This window comes from Lissotriton helveticus, chromosome 5_1 (assembly GCF_964261635.1).
Source record: "Lissotriton helveticus chromosome 5_1, aLisHel1.1, whole genome shotgun sequence".
Lineage (NCBI taxonomy): Eukaryota > Metazoa > Chordata > Amphibia > Caudata > Salamandridae > Lissotriton > Lissotriton helveticus.
Window position 1 is genome coordinate 689367958 of NC_136065.1, and position 15194 is coordinate 689383151.

The window sequence follows — 15194 nt, forward strand, 5'->3', positions numbered from 1 at the left end:
TACCATCTTCCTTAGGAGCAGCTACGCATGGGAGAGAGAAGATTTTAATGCACTCAGCATAGCTACGCACTTGTTGGATAAAAACTAGCGTAGCACAAGAATTAAGTCAGACTTTTTTTGTAGGGGACAGATGCTCAGTTAATACATAGAGCATTATGATGCCACTTTCTGAGAATAAGATGTAACTTGTTACTACTGAAAGTTTAATGATAAAAAAGATAAGAGATCAGTTGTTTCAAAAAATTGCACTAGCACTATAGGAATCATGAGATTATATTATTGACCAAGGAACTAATTAGAAAGACTGTGAGTAGGACATACGTCCAGGTATTAACATAAAATTAGCATTGTAGAGGAGCAAAAGGCAGGGTACATGTATTCAAGATTTGTGCGAGGAATGGAAATGTGCAAGCTCTCAAAATTTGGTGTGCAAACAGAGTTATCGATGGCAGCGGCGTCAGTAGGGTTGGTGTCACCCAGTGTGGTAACTCATTGTGTCACCCCAAGACTTACCCCATGGACCTCCTCCGAGTCCGCCAGTGCCAAATAACAAGACCATACAGAATCCTTATTAACGTTTGTAAATTTAGGTCCTGGCTATATTCACAAAGGCCATAGAAGAAAAATGTAATTCAAGGTCGGAGGTAAAAGATTGTAAGAAGATAAGAACTAAGAACTACATAGAAAATATGTTACTTTTTTATTTTTATTTTTACATTACACTTAAAATTTTACTGTTACAGGTGATAAGGTTGCAACCGTTCTGTATTGGGTTTGCACAATCAGCAACTGCCAGAATAGTATGCAACAATACAAATTACACAATGTCACATTAAATCTCGACTAATCAGAACTTTCCTTTTCTGGCCTTTAAAGCTGCAAACTTGTTCATTACTTCATCGAAATCAACTCCTTTCGCCAAATTACTTTCAATTAATAATATTGCAAAATTCAGAAAGCCTTGACTGTCCCATGGTAGATTGCAAATAGTTCTTTATAAACTTCAGCTTTGAGAAACTCCTCTCACATGAAGCCACAGACACACAGATCATAAGAAATAATTGTAGGCTCACTGAGAGATATGGGAGAGATTCTAGAAAGCCCCATTCAGCTATGAATTTCAAAACGTCAAATACTAACCAGTCTTTGGCTTCTTCGAGATCAATCTCTGCTGCCTTCAGGTGCCTTCTCAGCCTTGGTATTTCTAGTAAAAGCTTTCCCTCGGATAACTCATCATAGAAAGTGGACAATTTTGGAATGGACACCAGTAACTCTTCTTCAGTGGCAGATATCAAACTCTTGGCTTGAACAGCCTCAAACATGACTGCTACTTCCTTAATGGCTCTTGATCTGATCTGGAGTTCAGAATGGAAACGATTAATATACTCAAGCATCGCCCTCTTGTTTTCTTCTTGCAGACTTAGTCCAGCATTTCTTGTCTTCTCACCTGTTATCCTCTTCTTGATCCTGGGTCTGCTCTCTACTGAAATTTCATATTGGTCTGGTTTTAGAAGCACCTGTTCAATTGCATGCTCCGCTAGATGATTTCTCTGCTCGTACAGAAAAAGTCTTAGCGTCTCTAGCTTTGTCACCACCTTGTCAAGAGTTAAGCCCTTAGTCTGAAGGTACAGCTGTGTAAGATTAACTTTGTCAAGTACATCACACCAAAAGTAGAGGTAGCACAGAAACGTGAAATTTCAGACAGCAGGCAAAAGACCTCGGGCTGTACCTCTGGTGTCTAAATTTCCATCTGGATCACAAAGAGCTTCAATTGCTGCCACACATTCATCAACATTTTTTTTCACTGCCTTTACTGCAGCATGATAAGCACTCCAGCATATTGTTGATAGTCTTTTCACTGAGTCTCCAGTGTGGTCCATTAAAACAGTCAAAGGGATTTGGAGCACCCTGGAATCTAGAAACACGTGTCTGGGGATACACTTGAAAAGAAAACTGGTACTGGCACTGGCCAACAAACTGTGAGAACTGTGTGTGAAGCGAGTAACACTGAACCACATCGACCATGATGCATGAGGTAATTCAGCTGTGACGTGTCAGCAGGGTGCTCCAAATCCCTTTGACTGTTTAAGATGGCTCCCGTGGGCCGTGAGCTGACGAGCTCTGTGAGCATCTGCGCGCTGGCAGTGGCACCTGAGAGTGGCACTAACCCTGAGGAAACTGCGGCAGCACGTCCAGCGACCTATGAACATTTTCCCCACTGATGAAAGAGGAATCTAGAAACACGTGTCTGGGGATACACTTGAAAAGAATACTGGTACTGGCACTGGCCAACAAACTGTGAGAACTGTGTGTGAAGCGAGTAACACTGAACCACATCGACCATGATTTTTTTTGTTTTCCTCATATTGCGAAGCTCTATGTGTTCGGAGTTTCAGGTGTCTGCCTCTAGTTTTTTTGTTCTTTTCCGATTCTGCCCCTTGGTCTCTCTTGTCTGGGGAGTTTATCATCTTCTCGATGATCTTTAGAGGAGTACCCTTAGGCCGTCACATAACGTAAACTCTGGTTTCGAAACAGGGGGAGCTAGCCACCTTGGCTACTCAACAAGTACCATACTTGTTCGCCAGAAGTTGTTTCGCATTAATCATAGGACCGTTGTTTTTACCCTGTATTAGGATTTAGGTGATTTTCAAAACTTTCCCAATATTTAAATCTCTTACAGTTGTTTCCCTTCTTATCTAGTTTATTAATCCTTACAGCTGAGTTCATCCACTCTCCATGTGTTGGGGGGGAGGATCCAACCCATTTAATGCAGATCTCCCTCCTTGCAAGTACAATTAACACAAAGAGTAAATCTTCATGACATTGTTTTAAACCCCCTCCATCTGCTGTATCTTCAATCCCAAAAAAAGTAAGGGTAGTACTTACAGTTATTCGTTTGTTCATGATTATGCTCAAGGTCTTACCAACTTCATTCCAAAATTCTTCTAGTAGGGGGCATTTTCTAAACATATGAATGTCATCTGCCCTTTCTTCCCCACATTTCGGGCATTTCTTTGCTCCTGCGTTTTTAAATTTGGATAACTTTTTTGGCGTCCAATAAGCTCGATGTATGGTATATAGGTGGTTTCTTTTCAGTGCCGCAGATTTAAGAGTCGACCAACATTTCCCCACTGACTTTTCCCAAATTAAGTCCAAGTCGGTTATCAGTAAGTCTTTCCCCCAGATTTGATCTTCTATACTCGTGTTTCTATCTCCAGCAGTTATTAACGCCCAGTACCACTTTGCCACTTCTTTAGGTATCGGTGTAATCCTTACCATTTCTTTTTCTAATTTCTCATTTTCTTTGGTGTGTGTGGGTATCGTTTTAGACCACCTTAAAATTTGATAGTATTTAAATTAGGAAATTGAATTTTTTGTCATTTTTTGAAGTTCTGACCATGTATTCAGAGTTGAACCGTTTAATAGCTGTCCCCAATAGTTGATGTTTGCTATTTTCAAAGGAGTGGCCAATGAGTTTTTTAGGCATTCTGGAGTTCCTGGTGAACCCCAGATGGGGGCCATTTCGCTGTAGTACGGAATGTTTAAAGTTACTCTGATTTGTAACCATATTTTTGCTGCCTCCCTTAAGATCTTCAGTTTTATTTTTTTGAAATACTTGGGATGTCCGAATTTAAATAAGAAGTGGTCAACTGATTCTGTCGTTGTTTGTAAGTGCCTTGGATAATTTTGATGACTTTTTAATAGCACTCGGATATTTTTGAAATGAAACGCTCTCTGATACTCTACCAAGTCTGGGCTAGCAAGTCCTCCATTCTGCTTCCCCCTCCTAAGTTTTCTCCATGAGATTCTTGTGCCCTTCGAGGCCCAAATAAAACTTGTGATTTCACTCTGTGGTTTTTTTAACAATGATTTTCCAAATTCCAGAGGAATTGTATTAAAAAGGAATGTGAACTTTGGTATAATTGACATCTTGATAATGTTAGATCTTCCTATCAAACTTAGTGGTAGGGTGGACCATACCTTAAGCAGCTTTCTCACCTCCCCTGCTACCTTATTTATGTTACGTTGCGGAATCTTACATAGATCATGATTGACTAAGATTCCTAGATATCTTATTTCTTTCTTAATGTTTGGACTTTTAAACTGAGTGTTCCAGGTCATAATTTCTGTTTTTGTATGATTTGCCAGATAACCAGAGACCTTCCCAAATGCCCTTATAGTTTCTTCAATCGTTTCCTTAGCTTTAGAGTAATGGTCCGCAAAAATCATTAGGTCATCCGCATATAATGCTATTTTCTTCTCCCATGTTTGATACTTAAATGGAGTGATTCCTTTTGCATTTCTTAGATTATTTGCAAGTGGTTCAATATATAGATTGAAGAGCAGAGGCGAAAGGGGACACCCCTGCCTCGTTCCTCTGCCTATCTTTACATCATCTGTGAGACTTCCATTGATTAAAATTTTAGATCTTGGTGTCTTATATATTTGTTTCACAACATGCATGAAGGGCTGGCCAATGTTGTTTCTGATCATAACTTTTTCTAAAAAGGCCCAGTTAACTCTGTCGAAAGCCTTTGCGGCATCGACAGTGAGTATGGTAAGAGGGGCTTTCTTTTGCGTGGCTATGTCTATTGCAGTCAGAAGCTCTTGTGTGACTTCATGCAGTTGTCTCCCCTTGATAAATCCTTTTTGGTCCAAGTTTATAAGTTGCGGCAATATTTTTCCCAACCGTGCTGCCATGACTTTAGTGAAGATCTTATAGTCCGAGTTTAGCAGCGATATCGGACGATATGATTCGCATCTAGCAGGGTCCTTACCAGGTTTTAGGATGATGGTGATTATCGCGTCGTTCCAGGAATCTGGTATATTGCTTTCTTGCTTGAGGATCAAGTTTGCCAGTTCCGTGATATGTGGGAGCAGGGTGTCTCTTAATTCCATGTAGAGCTCGTTTGGTAAATCATCAGGGCCTGCTGCCTTCCCTTTTTTCAAACTCTTAATAGCCTCCTCTACTTCACTTGCTAGTATCTCCTTATTTAGTTCTCTCTTGTCTTCTTCCGTTAGTGCTGAGGATGGAACATCCTCAAGATAGGTGTTGATCAGGGTTTCTTGCGGATTTGTATCTTCCGTATATAGGTTCTCAAAAAAGTTCCTGAATTCTTGCCTGATTATGTCTTCATCAGTGCTTTGAACTGTTTGACCTTCCTGGTATACACTCCTTACTTTATTTCTGGCTAGGTCTGTTTTAAGTTTCCAGGCCAGCCACTTTCCACATCCCTCTCCATATTCGTGTTTTGCTAGCTTACTTGACTCCCACTTTTTTCGCACTCTTTCTTCCAAGATGTCTTCTAGTTTTTCTTTCTTAGGTTTTCTTTCTTGCAATAGTTCTTCTTTTCTACTCGTATCTTGTTCTCTTAATATTGAGGTATCTATAGTGTTGATGTTAGTTTCCAGATCTGTAATCTCTTGCTTTAATTTCTTGTTTTTATAGGCCCCTAGACTCAGCAACTTCCCCCTTAACACAGCTTTATACGCATCCCAAGTTATCTGTTTTGTGGTGCCTGTTTTGTTAAGTTCAAAGAAGTTTGTTGTTTCGATTTCCAATTCTTTTACAATCTGCTGGTCTTGTAATATAGCCCTCTCTACTGTAAATCTCCTTATCATTCCTGTTGTTCTAACCTGTAGAGTTAGTTGTACAGCCGAGTGATCTGATATGTGGGCTGGGAGGTGGGCTACGTTTTTTATACTTTCTGATAGCTCTCGGTCTGTAAGAAAATAATCGATCCTCGACCTGTGTCCCAATTTTTTATTGTACAAAGTGAAAGATTGCTTGTTGTCTCCTTTATCCCTCCAGATGTCAACCAGCTCTAGATCTTTTTTATAGAAGCCGATCCACTCTCTCATTTTTGGCAGATTTGCTTGTCTCCCTGGTGGTAACCTGTCTAATTTGGGATCCATTACTAAATTAAAATCGCCTCCCAGTATTATAGGTGAGGTGGCTAATAATAACTGCGAATAAAGTTTCCGTAAGGGATCTGCATCATCTAAGTTTGGGCCATAATATCCTGCAATCGTGAGAGGATTATTTTCAATCGTTACTCTGGCAATCTCCCATCTCCCTTTATTGTCCACTTCTACTAAATCCATGACTGCCTTCAGTGATTTTTTTTATGATTATTGCAATTCCTTTGATATTGCATTGTTGTGTTGTGCAGACATATGTGTCTACCCAGCCTAGGGTCTTTATTATTTGAACCCATTCTTCTTTCAGGAGATGCGTTTCTTGCAAAATTATTATTTCGCTTTCTGATGTTCTAATATACTCTAAGATTTTATTCCTTCTGCTCTTCGTCCTCAGTCCATTTACATTCCAAGAGAGTATTATGATGTCTCTACTTATGCTCCCCATTCATTCTGTTTCTTCGGACACTTTCCCTCTCTGCACATAACTTATGTCATTGTTTATGAAATGAAACTCCGTTTTGTTTTTTGCTTCTATTCCAGCGTATGAGGATTTTTTATTTTATTTTTTTCCCTATTTTGCTCCCCACCCTTTCTCTTTTTTTGTGATGTTTTTGTGTTTTCTTTTTTGTGTTTGTATGTTGCCCTCCCCGGGGAAGCCTCCTTCTTCTTTTCCTTCGGTTATCTTCGTAACCTTTCGTGACTCCCTATCCCGTGATTCTTGACTTTTTACATAAAGAAAGTTATTGTTAGCCTTACACCGTAATACTTTTAGATTTCATACAATATTATGTTTGCAAAGGATTTCTTGTTAGCTCAATGGTTTCTCTGACCTCGTTTGATCTCGCATTAGTTCAATGAGGGATTTAACTTCTTCCGGATCTTTCATGTTTCTCATTTTATTCCGCCACATTATCCTAAGTGATGGCGGAAATTTCATCTGTACCATAGCACCCAACTGCTGAAGCTCTGACATTAAGTTTCCTAGTTCCCATTGCCTGGTTTGGGAGGCCTTTGACATATCAGATCTTATTTTGAAGGTCCAGTTTTCTTTATTGGAGTTACCTTTTTTCAATGCCTCTCCCAAAATGTTGTCTTTTAGCACGTAAGTTTTGAAGTTAACAAGTATCTTCCTTGGTGTTTTCCTCTCTTTGTTTTTCCCATATGGGTCTCTATGTGCTCTCTGTATGTCTTCTTCTACCAATGCCTCGTCGGCCCAAGGGAAATATTCTGCCAGTAGTGCTACCACGTACTTCTTCATGTCTGGTCCCTCTTGATTTTCCGGAACATTCAGAATTCTGATATTGTTCTTTCTTGCCTGGTTTTCCAGTGACTCCATCTTTTCATTCATTATTTTACTCTCTTGCCTCAGGGAATTTATCTCTTTCCAGTTCTTTTCCAGCCTTTTATCCCAGGCGACGACTTCACTTTCTACTGCCGTCACTCTGTCACCCAGTGCATTTAGCTTATTGTCTAACTTCTCACAGACTTCCTGAATTTTATCTTGTTTAGCCTCTGAGATTGAAAATTTTTCCCTCATTTCTGTCCATATTTTTTCTAGGAGGTCGTCTGTGTGGTTTTTTTGGGTTTCTTTTTGCCCCCTTGTATTCTTTCCTCGTCATCTGTAGTCTCATGTGATATTTCGACGGTGATCTCCTTCTCACCCCCCTCTGCCATGAGTACTTTTTGAGGCTTAACTACTTCTTCCAGCTTGCATACCTTGTTGGTCTTCCAGATGTCCTCCAAACACTTTGTTTCAATCTTGTTTTTATTCTTACTTTTGTTCCTTTTTTCTGTACTTTCTGGGGCCACTTTTTCAAGTTCCGGCAGTGTCTGCGGGCTCGCCAAAAGAGAGGGTGGTATTACTACGCTTGAGGGGAGAGTATCCCCTTCTCCCCTCAGAAGTGAGGGGCCTTCTGTGGAGGACTGTGTCTGCATATAGGCCTGATCTTTTGTATTTGAGCCCTGTTGCTGTTGAACTTTGAAGTAGGTTCTTAGTGAAGGTGTCACTTTTATATTGGCTTTCAATGAGGAAACTGTTTTTCCCTTGGAGATGGTTAACCCACCTTCAGGAACTGTCTTGGCGCTCTCCCTGGCCAGTTTTCTGTGCCTTTTTTTATCTCCCTTGGAGATATGCCCTTGGGGCATTGCTCTTGCTTCAAAAAATTCTGTTCCGCAAACTATATGATGATATAACCTGTTTCCCCTGTACTTCTGAGGATCGCCCTCCCTGGATCTTTGCTTCTGCTGACTTTTCTGCTAACTTTTCTTGAGGGGGGCTTTCCTCCAGCTCACAGCAGTCCTTTTTACCACCCTCCTTTGTTGTTCTTAATGAGTCACTCATATGCTGTTTATCTGTGTTGAGTCTCAGGCTTTTAATGTGCAAGTTTTGGGGGATACTTGTGATGTTTGTGGTAATTAAGCGTGTGGTAATTAAGCGTGTGGAATTAAACAATGCCCACTTGTCCCTCTTTGAATTACCTCCTTCAAATTCGATGTCCGACAGCCACTCCTCGAGTCCTGATATAGAAAATAGAGCTTTTATTTCATTACACTCTTCTCGTTTTGATACTCCCTCCGTGCCAGCCAAGCCCAACTCCAAACCTCCTGGCGTTCGACACAAGTTTTCACTTCCGCATTTCCCCTCGGAGCTTGGGCAGAATTTACCATTTACTCTGCTGCTCGCGCCCCGGAACTGATACCTCAGTCTCCTGCAGGCCCGGCAGCAGCACGTCCTTGCTCTCGCAGCGGCTGCCCAAAGATCCGGACAGCGTCTCCTCTCCGGAGCGTGTGACTCCACCTTCCCCTGCACGCCGCGATGTGAGCCCGGCTCTCCCCCCGAGGCTCCGCACTCCGCAGCCGATGTCGATGCTGACGCCGATGCCAGACAAGAAACCATCCCGTGTGATCAAGCACACCGACCATGATGCATGAGGTAATTCAGCTGTGACGTGTCAGAACTGTGTGTGAAGCGAATAACACTGAACCACATCGACCATGATGCTTGAGGTAATTCAGCTGTGACGTCTCAGCAGGGTGCTCCAAATCCCTTTGACTGGTCCATTAAAACATCCCATCAGTGAGTGGAAGCAGCAAAGAAGGAAAACATTGTCTCAAGAGTTCCAAAAAAAGTCACACACAAAGCATTTTCAGCAAAAGAGTGTTGGCCGCACAAGTTAAGCGAATGGTCCACACATCCATTAAAAATAGCTTTCCTGTTCTCTCTTTTCAAAATGTCTTGTACACCCCCATGGATTCCAGCCATAGTGGCAGCATTATCGTAACCTTGAGCGGGGCACATCATTATGTCGAGTCCATCACTTTCCAGATTTTTAAGAATATCAGAACTGAGGTCAACAGCTTTTTTCCCCTTTAAAGGGAAAAATCCCAGAAACATTTCTCTTACTTCAACTTTCCTATTTTGGATTTTCACATATCTGATCACTTCGGACATTTGGTCAGTGTGTGATGTGTCAGGTGTGTCATCGAACATGATCCCAAAATACCTGGCAGATTTTATATCCATGACAAGCTTCTCCTTCACATGATTTGCTAGGATATGTATAAACTCATTCTGAGTTTTTGGTGCAAGATAGATACTGATGCTTTGAATTTACATGTGCTTTGCTTTAATCTCATTAGGTGCTCTTTCAGCACTGGGTCATATTTAGAAAGTATCCCAACCATTTCAAGAAAGTTTCCTTTATTCAATGAAGATTCATCTTCATTGTGGCACCGGAATGCCAGATTCTGCTTGGCAAGAAACAATGTGATATCGAGCAACCTGTGCAAGATGTCTCTCCACTTTTTCTTCTCTATGTCCATCAAAGCAATACTTTTGGCGTCAATTGTTTTGTGCAGTCTAAGTCCTGCTGCCAATGTTTTACATTTTTCAAGGCAATGTAAGTGCTCTTCAGATGTCTCATGATTATGCACTTTTGGGCTCAGTTTCCAGCACATCTGAAACACAGTCACAAATTTGGAGGTCGTGTCTGTAGCATTAGGGGCAGAGTCGGCCGCAAAAAACAATATAATTTCTCACTGACGAGTGAGTAAACCATCCATGATCGCAACACTTTCTCACCATTTGGCATCACCTTGTAAAACCACTCTTTTGATAGCTGGCAAACATCTCCTTTTGCTTTTGGATCTTGCCTTGTCGCCATTCTGAATGGGCCATCTTTGTTCTGGAAAGAAGCACTTCCTCTTTTGATGATTACAACCCGCAAATGATCTGGAACTGGTATATTCCAAAAAGAAGCATCAACTAAAATATTCAAAATTTCTCCCTTAACCTCAATCATCATCTCATTTACAGTATCATGGTTAGAGTCACTTTCAGTATTTTCTTCTGCTTCAAATTCACCCATTTGAATTTCCATTTCCTTTGTTTGTTTTTCTGCTTTATTTTCTTCTATTTCAACTCCTTCCTCTTCTGCAGAATGCATACTAGCATTAGAATCAGCATTATCCATTGGTGGCCACGGAACTGTGTCTTTTGATGAACCCTGACCATCACCTGGTCTCTTAACATATTGAAGCATGGATCCACGTAGTATTGAGAGTGATTCATTTTTTTCTTTTTTTGCTTTTCTTTGCTGGCATCCACTTGGCCTCTTTGATTAATGTATTCCATGTGGCATGATTGATATAATATATCCTTAAACTATTATAAAAAAAACAGCGACTTAAAAACCCCAACAACAGCAACGAGCGACAAAAACAAGGCGTGTTTTTTGGCACGTGTAGTGGGCGTGGGCTGATGAAACGGCGGGTCCGGGAGCCATGTTACAGGATCTAATCTCAACTAAGATATGTCAGGCCTTGGGAAAGACTTATCACTGCACTGGGCTACAGTGGTTCGAACAATTAAAAAGAGATGTAGTGTGGTCACTGCTGATGCCAGCTATGATGTGCATGTCTCGGAACCAGTGATTATAAGAGTGGGCCATCTTAGAGGAGCAAAGATAAAACACATTTACTACTACTGCTCCTAGACCCCCAAAATACCACAACCTTTGGCACTGATTGTGCTACCAGTAAACAGTTATAAACATCAATATGTACCTAGCCTTCTACGTCTTAGCTGTGGTGAGCGAACTGATAAGCATGGATGAGTCAATGAAAACCTCAGATAAGACGGTGGGCACTAGAGCTCTTTTCGTAAATTTGGGTTGGATTTGGAACTTTTTGACTTTTTGACTCTTTCACTTTTTAAACCCTAATGATCGCGTGGGATTAGTTTCTGGGATACGCATGAGGAAGCGCCAAGAGACATTAGATGTGTACCACTTTATAAATGTCGAGCAGTGAGTGCGGGGGAGTTCGTGCGGCATGTTGCAACTATTCGAGTAACAGGAATAACATCACAGAATTCTCATGAGTGCCATTGTGCATTTTAATGAGTTTTTTCTGGAATTTTTGATTCAAACAGTTGAGCTGCATCGGTATTTTCATAGTGGTTCCAATAGATTTTGCGTTTGGATTCATCGGATCGACATTAATACACTTCCCCTGCATTTAATTTCAAATAACGGAAGTGCGGTGAGCGCTCTAGCATCTCGAAAATCAGGAAGGAATGGGCATGGTTATAGCGCATGCGCGGCTTGTAGTATACGCAGAAGACACTTTCGCCATTGAGGAAGACGCCGGAATCGCTGCAGGGCAGACCGGCAGGTACGTGCATACGCCGTTGTGAGTGGCCATAGGGGGTTTAGGGACGGCTAAGCTCTCATATTGAAACATGGTATTCTTAACATATGGCAACGACCGGAGGGAAAACACTACAAGATCAATATTACGGACCACGGGGACAACCGAGAATAATTATGTGTCAGTGTGATTACTCATTGTAGTGCATAGAAGGGATATAAGGCATAGTAACATGGACTTGTCATGTCATTTATATATAAGGAGCAACTGAAATTTTGACCCTCGTCTGCCCCGATATTTATTACGGCTTTATAAACGGAGTATGCTGCAACGTGTGAGCACCTTGCACTTGGTTCATAGTAGGGTCAATTGGGACAGCGGGAGCGTTGGTGAACAATACCCTTATGGGGCAGAGATATGTTGTAGTATGCAGACAATTAGGGGCAATCAAATTTGTATGGCGATAGTCGAAGTGAAAGCAGGCTTTCTAAGTGACGGCTGAAGGAAAATGTAGGATCGTCATTTGGGAAATGCTCGCATGTAATTGCAAAAATATGGACACCACATGTTATGCGTAAAGTTTAGTATGGCCGGAGTATGGGATAGAGTTGTGATAATGAAGTGGTACATAACGGGATAAAAATAGTTAGAGCCTGTGGAGGTGATGATGAACCCCGTGAATATTATTTATAGATCAAGATGAGGACGTGACTAATAAAGGTCATTTCTCTCCACCTTTGTTTCCCACGGGTTATTCTTCGTTGGGCAGTGACCAAGAATCCTTGGCTACAAAGAAACGGGACAATCTACAGAAACCCTAACCGGGTCGGAATTAACACCGGTTTAGTGGTAAGCAGCCTTTTAATAAGTTATACTGAAATTTTACTTGGAACTTGGAATATTAATGTAACCAGTAAGTGGGAAACCACATGGTATACCCAATGGGTAGTAATTGGGAATCTACCCTTGTTTTTTTATTGATTTAGGAAGTGAACCTTTCGCTTCTGATTGAAGGAAGGTATGTACTGGCATGCCAATACTTCGGAAATGATATTCCCATTACTCATCCACACTGCACCAAGAATTACAATGGTGTGTAGTACACAAGGGTACGGGTGGTAGCTCTTTCTTTCATATTATTCTTTCTCATCTTTTATGATCTTTTCTCTCGCACTTTTTCCCATGTCACATGGGTGGCATCTTATCGCGCACATATATTTGAATCTTTTATACAAGACATCACAAAAATGTGATGTTGTAAAAAGAAATGTAACTAACAGATAAAGAGTGTAGCTTAAGCCGATAAAATGTATAGACATCACATACTTCGTCTTTCTTGCATGTTCACTCAAGACTCTCAAGCCTTCGTGGAATCTTCTTCCTTGTGATGATGTACTATTGCATCACTAAGCATTATGTATTGTACACTATTGCATCCAGAGGGATGGTATATGTAACTGATATTCTGGCTAGAATAGTCAGTATTGTACATATTTTGTTTTATCTCCATCCCTGAAGAGTCGGACTGTAATATACTTTGACGAAACACGTGTCGGCTGGCGCTGTGTAGTACGAGTATTAAAAAAGAAATAAGAACAACAGACGTCAACTACCTTTTTTTCAGACGAAATTTACAAATGGACATAATATATGTTAAATTGGATGTGTGTGCACAGGTTATGTTCTTAGAAACAGTTATCTAGTTCTGTTGTCGCCACTTAGTCAAACCTTTCCAGTTTAAAAATAAACACCTTTTTTAAATGACTCAGCCATCTTGATCTTAACCACATCGCTGCTTAAGAGTTTCCCCTGCTGTGCTGGACAGCAACGAAAACGGGTGTGGTCATGACGAGCTCAGCTCGTCATGAGCACCTGAGAGGTATATGCCATGACGAGCTGAGCTCGTCATGAGCATGGAAGGGGTTAAAAGTAGTCAAATTCCCTCTAGCATCCACTTGTCAGACAAGCGATGTTTACGGAACAAAATCTTCCTACCTTCTTTGAACGTAAAAAGTGTGGACTGTAAGAAACGTCTCAAAGTCAATTAAATGAACCGTATCACAGGGCTTTTAACCCCTTCGATGCTCATGACGGAACGGTTCCGTCATGAGCATCGGTCGAGCTGTGCTTATGACGGAACCGTTCCATCATGACCACGCCCGTTTTCATTAGGGCTCAGCACCGGGGGGGGAATCGGGGCCGCACGGAAGAGGTTAAAAGACAAACCACGTATGAAACGTGAAGGAAGTGAGCAGGGCTTTGCGTGGTGCAGTTTTTAAGTTGTGAGAGCAGAGCGCCCCCACCCCGTACCTTTTTCATGGAAACAAAACACTGTAATCGTTACTCGTGTGACCAGGCGTCTGTCAGTAGCAACGCCGCTTACAAACGCAAACCTGTCCTCTAGAACTAGAAGAGCAGCATACAATACAAGTAATATAAGTCTATATCACTTACCAGCAAGGCACCAACCCGTGTGTCTGGCTGCAGCCCGCTAGCACCCCAGTGTTTCGAGTTCCGCCTGCCCCTTTCCTGGATCCCGGGCCGCTCGCAGAGGCGGTGTGCGTCTGTGACGTGTTTCGAACGTCAACGTCCGGACGTCGTAAGGCTAATTGGACAATAATCTTGGCCAGCGGCGGCCGGGTAACGGGTTCCTCCTGATTTATGTAGCGATTTAATGCAGAGGCTGCAGAGGGCAGAGCTATTGATAGAGAAAGTTTAGCCAGCACCCAGCCAGCAGCGTAACCAGATTATATAATAGTCTAACAGAACAGAGATATTTTTATATTTCAATAATACATTTCTGTCGCTGGGCTGAAACAATGCATAAGAATAATTTCATAGAGTGACATAGAATCATAGACAGTAATATTTTGCATTTGCATTTTGGTGTAACAGTGTCACCCCATGTGATGGTGTCACCCGGTGAGGTCTGCACCCCCCTTGTGATGCCCCTGAGCGACAGTAGCAATTGTGGGCTTAAAGGGTACATGGCTATTGACAGAGCTTTTCCTGCCATCTAACAAGAGTTTAACAAATGCAATAGGAAGGGAAATCCCTCCAGACTCCATGGAAAAGGTTGGGCCTGGGATGTGACTGAATGTGGTGGACAACAAGATCAATAAGGAGGATGAGGAGTTTGGTGAATGGAAACAACCAATGTGCATTTTCTAGTTTATTGCTGATGGGTGGAACAGTAATCATCAAGATGGCTGATTTAAGATTTGTTTTTATTCTTTTTAATCAAAATGAATACAAAATAAATAAACATCTCATACTTTATACATAATCCAAAATGGAAAGATTCAAAAATAAAAGTAAAGAAATGCAATACCACAAGCCTCTGGGGAAGTCCATTAATTCATTAATACACAACCTAAAGCTACTCATGTTTCCAGGAAACATATCTACAAATGAACTTTTTTAAGTACTCTCCAGCGCTACTTATTGTTACCAAATATAATTGGAGCCGCGTAATTTGGGCCCCACCCTTTTCTGGTTAACTAGACCACATATATGTGTATGTGTGGCCTCATGTATTTGTGTGATTTAACATTATTAACATAATACAGTGCACTTGAACAGTTACAGAAAGTGCATTTACTGTGTAATCTCAATATTAATAT

The 15194-nt window shown here is 41.3% G+C and overlaps 1 pseudogene; it reads right to left on the reverse strand.

Annotated features, from left to right (window-relative positions):
* Positions 1-8995: 8995 nt before the first annotated feature.
* Positions 8996-10394, reverse strand: LOC144752543 (zinc finger MYM-type protein 1-like; annotated as a pseudogene).
* Between the last annotated feature and the right edge of the window lie 4800 nt (positions 10395-15194).